The sequence below is a fragment of the Hypanus sabinus genome, chromosome 14 (assembly GCF_030144855.1).
Source record: "Hypanus sabinus isolate sHypSab1 chromosome 14, sHypSab1.hap1, whole genome shotgun sequence".
In the NCBI taxonomy this organism is placed as follows: domain Eukaryota; kingdom Metazoa; phylum Chordata; class Chondrichthyes; order Myliobatiformes; family Dasyatidae; genus Hypanus; species Hypanus sabinus.
Window position 1 is genome coordinate 37,620 of NC_082719.1, and position 16,736 is coordinate 54,355.

A 16,736-nucleotide genomic window follows, 5' to 3' on the forward strand; every position below is an offset into this window, starting at 1 on the left:
ATGTTTCAGGTCTCAGCCCGAAATGTCGACAGCGCTTCTTCCTATAGATGCTTCCTGGCCTGCTGCGTTCCACCAGCATTTTGTGTGTGTTGCTTGTCCCTCCTATAGTATAACAGCCAGAACTGCACACAAAACATCAAATGGGGCCAAATCAAAGTAACTTCTAGATATGCAATGCCCCGAATGATGAAGGCAAGGATGCCATACATCTTTTATACCATCCCAGTATTATGTATATAAAGTATTATGCTATATATTTTATATAAAATGGTTCCGGTTAATTGAGGTACATAAGGAGCAGTTTAATTGGTCCAATTAGTCAAAGATTCATGGAAATAGTTAAAAAGGTATAAAGAAGACAAACTGTTGTTTAATGAAGTAACAAATTATGTATTTAATTGACATACAGAACAAATTAGATGGAAAGTATTACGGTACAATAGAACTACTGTATAATAGTTAATAATTAATCAGAGGAATTCATTCATGTATGCCGGTGCATTCCTTTGACTGACTGAAAATGAAAATCAGCGCATGTACCTAGTACAGATAATGGACTGCCTTCATACAATGCTTTTGATAAATGCATCCTCCAAATCTTCACTTTCATTGTGACCTTCAAGAGGACACAGCTTCATAAAGGGACGTCCTTTTAGGACTGAGATGAGGAGGAATTCCTTCAGCCAGGGAGTGGTGTATCTGTGAAAGTCTCTGCAACAGACAGCTGTGGAGGTCAAGCATTTATGGATATTTAAGTCACAGGTTGATAGATTTTTGATTGGTCAGGGCATGAAGGGGTACGGGGGGTGGCAGGAGATTGTGGCTGAGGGGAAAATTAGATCAGCCATGATGAAATGACAGAGCAGACTCAATGGACCAAATGGCCCAATTTTGCTCCTATATCTTATGGTCTTATGATTGTTGATGCATTCAAATTGTTCATCGTTCATAATTTGATAAAGTAGTGAAATAGTTTCATTTTCACTCCCTGTCATCTCTGGTGTCACTGAGACTGATGGCTTGAAACCGCAGTGACCAAAACAGTTCCAAATTGTCCTACTGGTTATTTCTTGCCAACTAGCAGTTACAAAAAGCTCTGCTTTTTAAATATAAGCACATGCAAGTGACACTATTTAAAAATTGTTCATTCTGAGCATGGTGTGGTGTCTAACGGCCACACAAGTCTGATGCATGTGATACGTGTGTGTGTATGTGTGTGTGTGTGTGTGTGTGCATGCGCATATCTGTTTACTCAGCACAGTGAGGTATCAAATGGTCACACGTCTGCACCATACGTGCACATATATATCACAGTCATGAAAATGAAGACTTCAATCGAGATTTAGTAATTCCTCCCAAATGTCACAATAGATACTTTATAACAGTGCTCTCAAGATCAACTCCTTAATGTCATGGGTAGGCACTGATGTCTGTAAATACCCAGCTGGAGAGCCCAACTGCAGCTGCTCCAGAGGGTTTTTCAACCTAGGCACCACAGTTAACGGTCGGGGTCCATGGCATAAAAAAGGTTGGGAAACCCTGTGTGTGGGCACAAGTGGGACACGGGGTCATTAAGAGCATTCAGCTATTGAGACCAACATTGGTAGCTGTCAATTAGTACAGTCTGCATGGTCTTTTCATCTTCTCATGCATGGATGGCCAGCAACATCTTGCTGTTACCTCAGCACAACTGGTTTCCCTGCTTGAACCTGGGCAGAAGTATTATCTGAAGCTAATCTCATTATTATTCTTTAAGTTACTTAGCTGCTTTGCTTAATGAATCAGGTTCAAAATCAGGCACAGTTGGAGTGACAAGGCTCACCAACAGCCCTGAGCATTTTAACTGCTCACATGGGTTTTGGAGAGTTGGTAGGGTGAATCTCTTTATTTTGTAAATCTCTATCAAGTTTGCTCTCATTCTTCAACGTTCTAAGGAATAAAGTCCTAACTTATTCAAACACCCCCTCTTCTTTAAATTGTATTCAGCCCATGACCTCCCTGCTGTTTTGCCTCACTTCTATAGTGTGTGTCCATCTCCCAAGCAGATAGAGATGCAAAAAATTCATTTAATATCTGCCCCATCTCGGTTGGCTCCATACATAGGTGACAACTCTGATCTTTAAGAGAACCAATGTTGTCCCTTGCTATCATTCTCCTCTCAGTACAGTCCATCTATGTAGCCCTTGGATTCTCCTTTACCTTTCCTGCTAGAGCAACTTCATGCCATCTCTCAGCCCTCTTCATTTCCTTCTTCTCACAATCTCAGGAACCACTTCTTAAGCAAAGACAGACATTGATGATAAAAGTTTCCACTACATTTAATGCTCTAACATAGTCTTGTGTTGATTGAAGAAATAAGGTACAGTACTTGAAGATCAGGGCCTCAGAGCTGGTATAAAGTTTATAGCCTTCCGTGCAGCAGTGACCCTGCTGTCTATATGCTTTTGAGTCCCAAACTGCCTACAGCAGGCACAGGAAAAATATCACTGACACCATCTCCACAAATTCTTCCAATTCATACAGGCACTTCATTATGAGCTCTTTCGGTGCAGAAGTGGCCCAGTGGACAGATCTGTAGTTCCCACAGTAGCCATCTCAGGACCCACAAAACCAGACAATAGAACAGTACAGGAAAAGATGAGGCCCTTCAGCCCACCATATCTGCACCAACAATGATACCAATCTGATCCAATCTGCCTGCACGTGGCACAACTCCCTCTATTCCCTCTTCAGGGGTGAAATGCTTAAGGAGAGCACGTTTTAGGAGTTGAAGTCGGTTATTATTGATCCCGGGTGACTGCCAAAGGTGATAAGCAATCGTGTATGCTGTAAATCACTGCAATTAACATATGATTATTCAGCAAAAAGACGTTTTTAGATGAGGGCATTGAAAACTATATCAGCAAGTTTGCTGACGATACTAAACTGGGTGGCAGTGTGACATGCGAAGAGGACGTTAGGAGAATACAGGGAGACTTGGATAGGCTGAGTGAGTGGGCAGATACTTGGCAGATGTCATTCAATGTGAATAAATGTGAAGTTATCCACTTTGGAAGCAGGAACAAGAGGGCAGAGTATTGTCTGAAAGGTGTCGAGTTAGGTAAGGGAGAAATGCAAAGAGACCTAGGAGTCCTAGTTCACCAGTCAATGAAGGTGAATGAGCAAGTGCAACAGGCAGTGAAGAGGGCAAATGGAATGTTGGCCTTTATTACAAGGGGAATTGAATACAAGAGCAAGGATGTCCTTTTGCATTTGTACAGGGCCCTGGTGAGACCACACCTGGAATATTGTGTACAGTTTTGGTCTCCAGGTTTAAGGAAGGACATTCTGGCAATTGAGGAAGTGCAGCGTAGATTCACTAGGTTGATTCCTGGGATGGCAGGGCTGTCTTACGCAGAGAGATTGGAGAGATTGGGCTTGTACACGCTGGAATTGAGGAGATTGAGAGGGGATCTGATTGAAACGTTTAAGATAATTAAAGGGTTTGATAGGATTGAGGCAGGAAATATGTTCCAGATGTTGGGAGAGTCCAGTACCAGAGGGAATGGATTGAGAATAAGAGGTCAGTTATTTAAAACAGAGTTGAGGAAGAGCTTCTTCTCCCAGAGAGTTGTGGAGGTGTGGAATGCACTGCCTCAGAAGACGGTGGAGGCCAATTCTCTGGATGCTTTCAAGAAGGAGCTGGATAGATATCTGATGGATAGGGGAATCAAGGGATATGGGGACAAGGCAGGGACTGGGTATTGATAGTGAATGATCAGCCATGATCTCAGAATGGCAGTGCAGACTCGAGGGGCCGAATGGTCTACTTCTGCACCTATTGTCTATTGTCTATTGTCTAAACAATTTCAAACTGCTTAAGATCTCAAAACCATTGCATGTGATTACTACCAGAAAGGTGTTCACAATAATCCAGTAAATTTATCACAACTATTATGCCAATTTTATGCTTACTTGATGAAATACTATACATTTAAAAACCCTTGGGTTTTTAAACGTACCTAATTACATAGCCACTGAGGTTATGTTCGTGATCTTCTGCTGCTGTAGTCCAGCCACTTCAAAAAATTTGATGTGTTGTGCATTCAGAGTTGAATTTTTGCACAGCACTGTATGGTTATTTCAGTTACTCCTGTCTTCCTGTCAGCTTCAACCAGTTTGATCATTTTCCTCTAAGCTCTCTCATTAAAAAGGCGTTTTTGCCCACAGAATGCCACTCACTGGATTTTTGTTTGCTTTTCTCTGTAAACTCTAGAGACTGTTGTGTGTGAAAATTCCAGGAGTTACTCTAAGCACCCCATTTGGCATCACAGTCAAAGTCACTTAGATCAAATTTCTCTCCCATTTTGATGTTTAGTCTGAACAACAGCTGAACCCCTTGACCATGTCTGCATGCTTTTATGCTTTGAGTTTCTGCCAGGTTATTGGCTGATTAGATAATACTTCAGTGAGTAGGTGTACAGGTGTACCTAATAAAGTGGCCACTGAGTGTACACGTACAGCCAGGGGAAAGGCAATAAACTAATCAAAGTAGTGACAGTGTAGTACAAAATTCTCTCTAGCTGCCGCAACAGTCTCAGACAGTAAACACAAAGTACACTGCAGATGCTGTGGTCAAATCAACACTTACAAACAAGCTGGATGAACTCAGCCGGCCGGGTAGCATCTGTTGAAATGCACAGTCAACGTTTTGAACCGAGACTCTTCGTCTCAGCAAGTGACTGCTGTGCAGGCTGGAACATCCCGAGTCAGGCACAATGAGTTAATTTTATTAAGAAAGGGGAAGGAACAAGTACTCTTGAAAGAAAAAATAAGTAGGTGTTTGTTGTTAACACATATAAGTTCCATCTCAAGCATATTCAAATATTTTTAGGCTTGTCCTATAAATAGTCTGCAGAAATATCTCAGAATGGGGACAAAAGTCTGTAGCCCTTCTAATGGTTTCTAATGGTTTAAAAGGTGGTTAACTAAGTCATTCACTTATTATATCAGGTGTCAATCCTTCCTGAGATTCCATTTAGGATTGTAATGCAGACTGATAAAAATACAGCATTGTTTTTGAAATTAAAACACTGAAACAAATTGCTCCATCTCTCCAAAATTAAAAATTACTTTAAGCATCAAACACATGATGTACGGAAAATAAAGGTTAGCTGCTTTTTAGTCGAATGGCAAGTTAACTGATCAGATTGTATTTCCAGGCTGCCCTAAGAGTATATCTCTTCATTGGATCAGCATAGTCTCTATACTAATAACCATTTAATGCAGTATATTAATCAACTAATTCCCCCCCCCCCATTTTTTGTCCCAAATCAGTCTAGATATTGTTTAAAAATTAATCATATAGAATTAAAACAAAAATTCAAAATGCATTATCGCTTGTTATAGAGTAGTCATTCCTAACCAGTCTGTAATCCGTATAACAGTCTGCACCCAGCATGACCCTGCTATTAAGAACATCTGCTTTATCCATTTGGTGCACCAGGATGTCATCCAAACAGTGTCAGTGTTTCAACTGGAGATGTCTCTGGGTTGTCTCAAACCTGATTTTCTGTTGAAACTGTGTATTTGTTATCTGCAGGCCAAATTTTGTGCAGAGCTCCAGAAACAGCCTCCCATTGTATTACTGTTTCCGACACCATGATGACCTCTAATTCCCGGACGTACCAAGACATCTCTACACACCCTGGCACTGAAGTCGCCTAGGACAATGATATTGTCTCCCTTCTATGTTTCCAATAGGAGGGAATTCAGCTCCCCTGGAATGCCTATTTAACAGCAGGGACTGCTTGCAGTGTTCACGCATGGACATTTACAAGGGTGACAAATTGGTTGTCTTGCAGCAGGAGCCACGGGGACACAAGTGAATGTGATTGTCTGACCGGTAGGCTTTGAAGCTTATTGACGATGGTGCATTTCTCCATGAAGCCCATCCCTGAGAGTCTGTTCTCATTGCTGCTTCTGCCTGACCAGAAGAGAGTGCGGCTTGCACCAAGCTCTATCAAAGATTCTTTATCCACAAAATGTACTTCGCTTATAGCGGCAGTGTCAATGTCCAGCCGAGCTAGTTCTCATGCCAAAGGGGACTCTCTTGGTGGCGTTAGATGGAGTAGGTCAAATTTTTGGCTCCGCTCCGATCATTTTTCAATTTCCTAATCACCCTTTTATTATATATATCAAAGTGTCTTTTAAGTCTTTATATGTTTGAATTCTGAAGTTTAATCAACAGAAATGACATCCAGAGCAAGAAAGTCTTTAGCTGAAGGCAAAGAAACTGGTAACGGAAAGCAGAAGAAATAAGATCGGCCGAAACAGCCTCGATTTACTTTATAAGCTATTTCCAATTTATTGGACGAAAAATTGGATGAAAAACTTGACAAAAGATTCACTGCACTGGAAGTAATGTTGAAGGAGAACAAAGTTAAACTGAGAGCCTTTGAAAAAGAGAACGAAAAACAACAATGGCAAATTTCTGAACTTACTGAAGCTGGTAATCAGAGAGATTCCAGAATGAATTCTTTTGAAAAGAAATTAAATTCGACTACTCATACATTGGAGCAGTATAAAGCCAAGATTATTGATTCGGAGAGTTGCAGTCGCAGACAGAACTTCTGAATAATAGGACTCAGTGAAGACGTTGAGAGCGGGAACCCGACTGAATTTTTCTCTCGACTCTTAATGGAAGGTTTTAGTTTGGAGGTTTTTACCTCTCCTCCAGTACTCGATTGCGTGTAGAGGTTGTTAAAGCCAAAACCATTGAGAGAGTTAAAACCACATCACGTAAATCTTCAATTTCACTATGTGAGTACTAAGGAGCACTTAATTCGAATTACTTGTCACAAACTTGTCATTATTGAACATCAAAATCTTAAGTTTCGTTTGGTTGAAGATTATTGTCCCGAGGTAATGCAAGAAAGATTGCGTTTTAAAGTGGTGATGTCGGAATTATATCAAAGGAACCTTCGACCAGCTTTGCTGTACCCTGCCTGCTTAAGAGTCTTACCCGATAAATCGTTTAAATGGTTTAAATCAGTGGACAATGCAAAACGATTTCTCACAGAGCATTGTTTGAGCTCAGATGTTTAATCAATTTTCTGTTTCTTAATGTTTGTATATACCGGGTTTATTTGTTAATAATCAGCCTATAGATTCAGACATTTTAAATTCGTGCAGCCTTGTCCTTGGGCTGATGTTTTGGATACTTTGTTTTGCTTTGTCTGTTTTATGTTAAAGTTCTCTTCCTTTTCCTTTATTATTCAACATTTTTATTTTTAATTGCCTGTTTTAGAAAATTATTAAGATTTTGATTTGGTGATTAATTATTTGGAAGATTGTACTCTGTTTCATTTTTTAAGACCTTGATTTTTAAAATGATCTACAAAAGGTTGTATTTTCACTTAGCTTGTGTTTAGCATTCTTTCATAATGTTTTGGCTACAGGTAGTGTTTCTTTATGGTTCTCGATTAGTTTCATCTGTCACTACCTATGAGTATGATGCAATTGCCATTTCTGATCATACACCTTTGAAATTATCAATTAAATTTAGTGATGTAACTTTTAGTACCAGACAATGGTGGTTCAGTTCCATTTTGCTTCAGGATCTACATTTTGTTAATTTCATTACAGATCAGATTGCATTTTTCTTTTCATCTAATTCAACAGAAGAAATTTCCAGTGGGATATTATGGGATACTTTTAAAGTATATATCCATGGACAAATTATTTCATACTCTGCAGGATTGAGAAAATGAATTAATAGTGAGATATGTATATTGGTTGATAAGATTAAAGAAATCAATAAAAAATATTCTATTGCTCCAAATTTGGAGCTTTATAAAGGGAGAGCTGAACTTCAGATGCAACATAGTTTATTATTAACAACCCCGATCAAAAACCAATTACTTAAAACTAGGAGTCTATTTTATATATATGGTGATAAATTGGGAAAATTGTTGGCTAACCAATTGAAAGCAGCTTTGGCGAAACATCAGATTAATAAATGGTATTTTGATGGTTAATCATGATGAAATTAATAAACCTTTTCAAGAATTTTATGCTAATTTATATCAATCAGAATTTCCCAATGATCCTACCAAAGTGCATGAATTTTTAAGGAAACAAAATATTCCAAAATTACCAGCTGATGAATGTTTAGCATTACCCATTACTGAAGAGGAAATAAAGAAGGCAATTTTTTCAATAAACTCTGGTAAAGCACCTGGCCCGGATGGATATACAGATGAATTTTTAATATCTTTTTCAGATTTAATTTCTTCCTGTTTATGCAGAATATTTAAAGATGTTTTATTTGTAGGTAAGTTACCACAATCCTTTTATGAAGCATCTATTTCTTTAATTCCTATGAAAGATAAATATCTCACTGAATGTGCATCATACAGACCTATATCTTTGTTGAATGTGGATTCTAAAATCTTTTCCAAAATATTAGCAATTAGAGTAGAGAAGGTATTGCCTCAAATTATTTCTGAGGATCAGACAGGATTTATTAAAAATCGTTATTCACATTTTAATGTTAGGAGGTTAATGAACATTGTATACACTACTTCACCTAATACTCCAGAATGTGTTATTTCGCTTGATGCCGACAAGGTGTTTGACAGACTTGAAAGGGAATATTTATTTAATATACTTCAAAAATTAATTTTAGATCAAAATTTATATCTTGGATTCAATTGATATATCGTACACCCTTGGCTGCTGTATTTACCAATAATCAGAGATCCACTATTTTTAGGCTTTTTCGAGGTACTAGACAGGGCTGTCCTTAAAGCCCTTTATCATTTGATATTGCCCTGGAGCTCTTGGCAATTGCTATTCGTGATTCTCCTAATATATTTGGCATTATTCATGGGAATGGGACGTATAAAATATCACTATATGCAGATGACCTTTTATTATATATTTCTAACCCAGAGAAATCCATTCCTGCAGTAATAACACTACCTGCTCAGTTTAGTAGATTTTCTGGTTATAAATTGAATCTTGATAAGAGTCTGCTTTTCACATTAAATATGCAAGTTCCAATTTATAGACGATCACCATTTAGATTAGTTACTGATTATCTTACTTATTTCGGGGTTAAAATTACCAAGAAGTATAAGGATCTATTTAAAGTTAAATATTTTACCTTTAATTGATCATGTTAAACAACTGTTTACCAGATGGTCCCAACTGTCCTAATCTTTGACTGGTAGGATTAATGCTATTAAGATGTTTATTTTACCTAAATTTCTGTATCTATTTCAGGTGGTATCAATTTTTATTCCTAAATATTTTTTTATATTATTAGTTCTAAAATTTCTTTATATGTGTGCATGTGTGTGTGTGTGTGTCTCTGTGTGTATATATATGTATATAGCAGTATACAAATCCCAGGTTAAGTAAGAAATATTTACAGAAATCAAAAAAGGAAGGCAGTTTGGCTTTGCCAAATCTTACCAAGTTTGTTATTATTAATATTCAATGTTGAACGTTTTGGACACAAGAGTTGGATGAAACTGAATGTCCAGGATGTATGAACCTTGAGTGGGAGTCTGCACGGGGGTTTTCACTGGCTTCTATTTTAGGAGCTGCGCTTCCCTTTGCATTTAATAAATTGAATAAACAAATGATAAATCCAATAGTTAAACATACAATACGAATATAGTTTAAATTTCATAAATTTTTAGGATTGAATAAATTTATCCTGTCAAGTCCTGTTATATCTAACTTTTTTTTCCATGAAGCCTATCCCTGAGAGTCTGTTCTCATTGCTGCTTCTGCCTGACCAGAAGAGAGTGCGGCTTGCACCAAGATCTATCAAAGATTCTTGATCTACAAAATGTACTTCGCTTATAGCAGCAACGTCAATGTCCAGCTGAGCTAGCTCTCATCGCACAAACGCTGAGCATCTTTGTGATCAGTCACCCCCGTAGAGTCCTGCATTGTCTGTACATTCCAGAATGTGATTCTGAGATGTGTTGACTTCTTTGATTTATTTTCCTTTTTTGTACCACTTGAGTGAGATGCTTTTTTGGACCAACTTTCCTAGGTCTGTCTCCATCCGGAAGCAGTTCTATCCCTGAAGAGGGCAGCTTGGTCACTCAGAGGGCTGCCGAATGCTGTAGTTGCCTCAGGTCCACAGACAGACAACACATGGGTCCGAGCCGCCTACATGCAGAGTTAAGACTGTGACTCCCAGTCTCAGCTAATACCTCTTGTTTCACCCCATCTCCATCACTGTAGGACTTTCCTTCCTGCCTGCGCTGTGTAGGTTTATAGTGAGGTTTGCTGTGCGCAGACCAACTCCACTCTTTAGGCCAGAGGTTTTTCCACAATGGCACAGTGAGCTGTAACAACTGTGGCAACCGGATGGCTGTAGGTTGAGTATCAGATTTTCTTTCTCTTAGACGGACTGCCCAGCAAGGCTAACGAGTCCCATCTAGTTGGGTTTGGAATCGCAGTTGTCCTTCTACTAAGCCGGCTGCCAACCAAAGCTGATGAGACCAGGCTACCCGCCCAGTTATATCGCTGGACCCTCACTCACACCACAATATAGCAGAATCAGGAAGAACCAGGCGTTGCTATGGGAACAGCAGTGTAGGAGAGGCCACATGTGAGTGACGTCCTGTATGGCAAGCCAAACAGTGGTCCTGAGGCAATCACCGTACTTGGAAAGGAGAGGGCATGGGAGACACTTCACCCTCTTTAAGTGAGTAGCACGTCCAGCCCAGGACTCACCTGTCAGGGCAAAAGTCAGACTGGCTATCAAGCCAACTATAAGGGAAAAGGGACCACGGTGGATAAGCTCTTTGGCCACTGAGATGTATTCCAGATCAAGCTAAGGGAGAACCTGGACAGCAAGGGCACCCCAAGCTCAAACTCCGACACAGGAAAGAAATGGGAGCACATGAAGACTGCTATCCAATCTGGGGCTGTCGAAGTAGTTGGGTACTCCTTATGAAGAAACAAGGACTGACTGGTTTGATGAAAACAATGCTGAAATCCAGAATCTGTTCCAGAAAAAAACTCTTCTCCCATCAAGTGATACTGCCTAGTCCTGAGGACCAAGCGGCCAAGGCAGAACACAGAGCTGTGTGCAGCACCTGGGCCTTCTCTACGGTGGACTGCCCGAGCAGAATGAACACAGCACTATGCAGACTCTGGCAACACTCGAGCCTTCTACGAATCACGTTGCGTAGTGTATGATCCAACCCATCAGATTCACACCCCTCTATGCTCATCTGAGTGCTCCAGCCAGCTGACAAACAAGAAAACCATCGTCAGGCGATGGACAGGGATAATGATCAAGTACAAGAAGCATCCATTGAAATGAAGCCCCAGTATGATGTCAGGCTTAAGCTTGATGGCCAGCCAGCTTTGGACAAAATTAAAGCCGCTATTTGCAAGCTGAAATGCCATAACGCCTCAGTCCCAGCGGAAGCATACAAAATGGGTGCAGACATTCTACTGAGTGAGCTGCTGGAAGAAAGGTTCAGTCCCAAATGACCTACGCAACACTGAAATGGTCTCGCTGCACAAGAACCAAGGGGAGAAATCAGACTACATAAACTACACAGGCATAACCTACCGTCCTCTGTCAGGAAGATTCTCACCAGAACTCTCGTGGACAGAATCATGTCTAACACTGCCGAATGCAACCTCACAGAGAGTCAGTGCAGATTCTGACCGAACCGGCGCACGTCCGACATGATCTTTGTCCTGCGCCAGATACAGGAGAAGTGTTGTGAACAGAACATGGGACTGTATGCGACACTCATTGACCTGACCGAGGCTTTCGATGCAGCCAGCCTCAATAGTCTCTGGAAGATTCTTCCGAAACTCAGCCATCCCCTGAAATTCCTCCCCGTCCTGCAGCAGCTCCATGAAGGCCAAAGCATCAGGTTAAACACATGGGCAACCTCTCTGACCCATTCCCCAGCAGTACCGGCACGAAGCGAGGCTGGGTTTTGGCACCAACACTCTTTGCATCTTTTTCAGTACAATGCTACGGGAAGTAAAAGAGCCCACCTTTGAGAGCATCTGCATTCAGTTCCGCACTGACAGAAATATCTGCAACCCCTGCCGTCCTCTCGCCCGAACAAAAGCCTTGCAAGAGGCCATTCTAGAGCTGCCATACGTGGATGACTGTGCTCTTCTCATGCACTACAGGCCGCAGGCACTCAGTTTGCCAAGGCTGCAAGAGCTTTTGGGTTAACAGTCCATCTGAAGAAAACAATGATCCTCCATCAGAAGGCCCCTCGTGGTGTTTATAAACACACCTCGTATCACCATTGATGCCCCCCCTTTCACCAAGGTGGAGAAGTTACCCCACCTGGCCAGCGTCATCTGTGAGGCTACCATTGTAAGGGACGTTGCCTATCGACTCACTAGAGCCGACAGTGTCTCCAGAAATGTGTGCGGAAGGACTAGCAGCTGCATTTGTCCACCAAATCCAGGTATACAGTGGTGCCATTGTCACAACACTGCTGTACGGCTCTGAAGCCTGGGTCTTGTACCACAAGCAAATCCGGTTGCTCGAGCGCTTCCCTCAGCGCTGCCTCTGCTCCATGATGGGTATCGACTGGCAGGATCGCATCTCCAACAACCAGGTCCTGGACAAGCTCAACTTCCAAGCATTGAAGCCACTTTGCTCTCAGGTAACTCCGCTGGCCAGGCCACGTGTCTAACACACACAACTCCAGGTACTCTACAAAGCAGTACTCTACAGAGAACTTTCTCAGGGCAAGAGAGGTTGTGGTTCTCCATGCAAGAGGTACAAAGACCAACTTAAGCAGCAGCTCTCTCAGGCAAATATCGAGGTCAACGAGTGTCAGCAGCGGACTTGAAACAGACCGCTGGGGAACACTGATCCATGGAGCAGCCAAGAATTTTGAAGAATTCAGAAGAGCATCTGGTGAAGAGGAGACGCAGGAAGGATCCTACGACCCAAGCGCTGCATCCCAGCTGTTCCCGTGTCCCTACTGCACCAGAGTCTGCACATCTAGAACTGGCCTCTACAGTCACCAACCATCATGCTGTTGCCCCTGGGGACCTTTCTTCCCTCTAGAACTTCACAAGCCAAGAACCAGCCATCATCATCAGAGTAGCCTGTGCTACCCTGACAATGATTTCTCTTGGATAAGATCTGAAAGCACAGCTGATCAATGAAAACAAATGGAATTCTGTGTGTCTTTGCCAGAACCTTAAGACAAACAGCCTGCTCCTAGACCTCCAGCTCACACCACTCTCAACTTCATCAAATTGGCAGATCATCTAAGTTTCTCATCCTGCTCACCAATGAACAGTTCTCGCCTTCTCTCCAATTCCTCATTGACCTTTTAAATGCATATCTCAAACTCAAAGAGCTTCTTCTTATCGCTGTATTTGCAATTTACAACACATTATTTATCATTATATAAGCAAATACTGAAAAGAAAAGTTACCTTGCCATAGAAGTCACTCATTCGAAGTAGAGGAACATGCTGGGTTCCATCATACATGTGTAACGCTTCATCATCTGGTACTGGACTGAGTCCCCTGTAAACACCTACATATTAATTACATATTATTGACAGAACATGCATTCCACATGAAGGGAAAGCATTAGGATATCAGATGACTACAAGAGTTCTATCAACAAACATTCTACATCACTTCTCAGGATGGGTAATAAACACTGTGCTAACAACGTTACTCAAGAACTAATTCTGAAACTGCTGCAGTGCAGAAAGTGAATTTTAACTTATGTTTTAAGTTTTAAAAGGGTGAGAGCAATAATAATTCAGCCGTGATTGAATGGCAGGGCAAACTCAATGGTTCAATTGGCCTAATTCTGTTCCTATGTCTTATGATCTAATTCCCATTTCACATAAAATATTGTATAGCAGCATAGATTACATACTGATACGCCGTTCCTAACTGGGCACAGTGGAAAGCATCAATCTTCATTAGATCTCCCTATCAAAAACAAAGTGTAACTGTATATACTGGACTTTAAATTCTGAGCAAAATTGCTGCTGTGTAATAATCCATTTCACAGTCTGGCGTAGGTAGAAGTTCACACAAATCTGATAGACAATAGACAATAGACAATAGGTGCATAAGTAGACCATTTGGCCCCTCGAGTCTGCACCGCCATTCTGAGATCATGGCTGATCATTTACTATCAATACCCAGACCCTGCCTTGTCTCCATATCCCTTGATTCCCCTATCCATCAGATATCTATCCAGCTCCTTCTTGAAAGCATCCAGAGAATTGGCCTCCATTGTCTTCCGAAGCAGTGCATTCCACACCTCCACAACTCTCTGGGAGAAGTTCTTCCTCAACTCTGTTTTACATAACTGACTTCTTATTCTCAATCCATGCCCTCTGGTACTGGACTCTCCCAACATCTGGAACATATTTCCTGCCTCAATCCTATCAAATCCTTTAATTATCTTAAACGTTTCAATCAGATCCCCTCTCAATCTCCTCAATTCCAGCGTGTACAAGCCCAATCTCTCCAATCTCTCTGCGTAAGACAGCCCTGCCATCCCAGGAATCAACCTAGTGAATCTACGCTGCACTTCCTCAATTGCCAGAATGTCCTTCCTTAAACCTGGAGACCAAAACTGTACACAATATTCCAGGTGTGGTCTCACCAGGGCCCTGTACAAATGCAAAAGGACATCCTTGCTCTTGTATTCAATTCCCCTTGTAACAAAGGCCAACATTCCATTTGCCCTCTTCACTGCCTGTTGCACTTGCTCATTCACCTTCATTGACTGGTGAACTAGGACTCCTAGGTCTCTTTGCATTTCTCCCTTACCTAACTCTACACCGTTCAGACAATACTCTGCCCTCTTGTTCCTGCTTCCAAAGTGGATAACTTCACATTTATTCACATTGAATGACATCTGCCAAGTATCTGCCCACTCACCCAGTCTATCCAAGTCTCCCTGTATTCTCCTAACGTCCTCTTCGCATGTCATACTGCCACCCAGTTTAGTATCGTCAGCAAACTTGCTGATATAGTTCACAATGCCCTCATCTAAATCGTTGACATAAATCGTAAAGAGCTGTGGTCCCAATACAGAGCCCACTAGTCACCTCCAGCCAGTCCGAGAAACACCCATTCACTGCTACCCTTTGCTTTCTATCTGCCAACCAGTTTTCTATCCATGTTGAAACCCTGCCCCCAATGCCATGAGCTCTGATTTTACTCACCAATCTCCTATGTGGCACCTTATCGAATGCCTTCTGAAAATCTAGGTACACAACATCCACTGGCTTACCCTCGTCTAACATCCTTGTTACACCCTCAAAAAACTCCAACAGATTAGTCAAGCATGATTTGCCCTTGGTAAATCCATGCTGGCTCGGCCTAATCCTATTTCTGCCATCAAGATGTGCCACTATTTCGTCCTTAATAATGGACTCAAGCATCTTCCCCACGACTGACGTTAGGCTAACAGGGTGATAGTTCTCCGTTTTCTCCTTCCCTCCCTTCTTGAAAAGTGGGATAACATTAGCCACTCTCCAATCTTCAGGAACTGATCCTGAATCTAAGGAACATTGGAAAATGATTACCAATGCATCCGCAATTTCCTGAGCCACCTCTTTTAGAACCCTCGGATGCAGACCATCTGGACCCGGGGATTTATTAGCCTTCAGTCCTACCAGTCTACTCATCACAGTTTCTTTCCTAATGTCAATCTGTCTCAATTCCTCTGATATCTTATGACCCTGGCCCATCCATACATCTGGGAGATTGCTTGTGTCCTCTCTGGTGAAGACAGATCTAAAGTACGCATTAAATTCTGTTGCCATTTCCCTGTTTCCCATAACAATTTCTCCCAATTCATTCTTCAAGGGGCCAACATTGTTCTTAACTATCTTCTTTCTCTTCACATAGCTAAAAAAGCTTTTGCTATCCCCTTTTATATTCCTGGCTAGACTGAGCTCATACCTGATTTTTTCTCTCCGTATTGCTTTTTTAGTTAAGATCTGCTGTTCCTTAAAACTTTCCCAATCATCTGTGTTCACACTCATCTTAGCCCTGTCATACTTCTTTTTCTTTAATGCTATACAATCTCTGACTTCCTTTGTCAACCACTGCGGCCCCTTCCCCCTCTTTGAATCCTTCCTTCTCATTGGAATGAACTGCTTTTGCATCTTTTGTATTATGCCCAAGAATATCTGCCACTGCTGATCCACTGTCTTTCCTGCCAGGGCATCCGCCCATTTAACTTTGGCCAGCTCTTCCCTCATGGCTCCGTAGTCTCCTTTATTTAATTGCAACACTGACACCTCTGATCTGCCCTTATCCCTCTCAAATTGTAGATAAAAACTTATCATGTTATGATCACTACTTCCTAATGGCTCCTTTACTTCAAGATCACTTATCAATTCCTGTTCATTACACATCACCAAGTCCAAAATAGCCTCATTCCTGGTTGGCTCAAGCACAAGCTGTTCCAAAAATACATCCCTTAGACACTCCACAAACTCCCTATCCTGGGGTCCAGCACCTACCTGATTCTCCCAGTTCACCTGCATGTTGAAATCTCCCATAATGACTGCATTACCTTTAGCACATGCCAATGTTAACTCCCTAATCAACTTGTACCCAATATCCACGCTACTGTTTGGGGGCCTGTACACAACTCCCATTAGGGTCTTTTTACCCTTACTGTTCCTTAGCTCAATCCACACAGACTCTACTTCCCCTGTTCCCAAGTCACCTCTTGCTAA

At 41.5% G+C, this 16,736-nt stretch overlaps 1 long non-coding RNA gene across 1 annotated transcript in view; it reads right to left on the bottom strand.

The window, feature by feature from the left end:
- LOC132404513 (uncharacterized) overlaps window positions 1-14,562 on the bottom strand; it is a 28,552-nt gene extending 13,990 nt beyond the window's left edge. Inside the window, exon 1 of the long non-coding RNA XR_009515552.1 lies at window positions 13,446-14,562. This is a non-coding gene — a long non-coding RNA (uncharacterized LOC132404513). The remainder of the gene's footprint in view (window positions 1-13,445) is intronic.
- Between the last annotated feature and the right edge of the window lie 2,174 nt (window positions 14,563-16,736).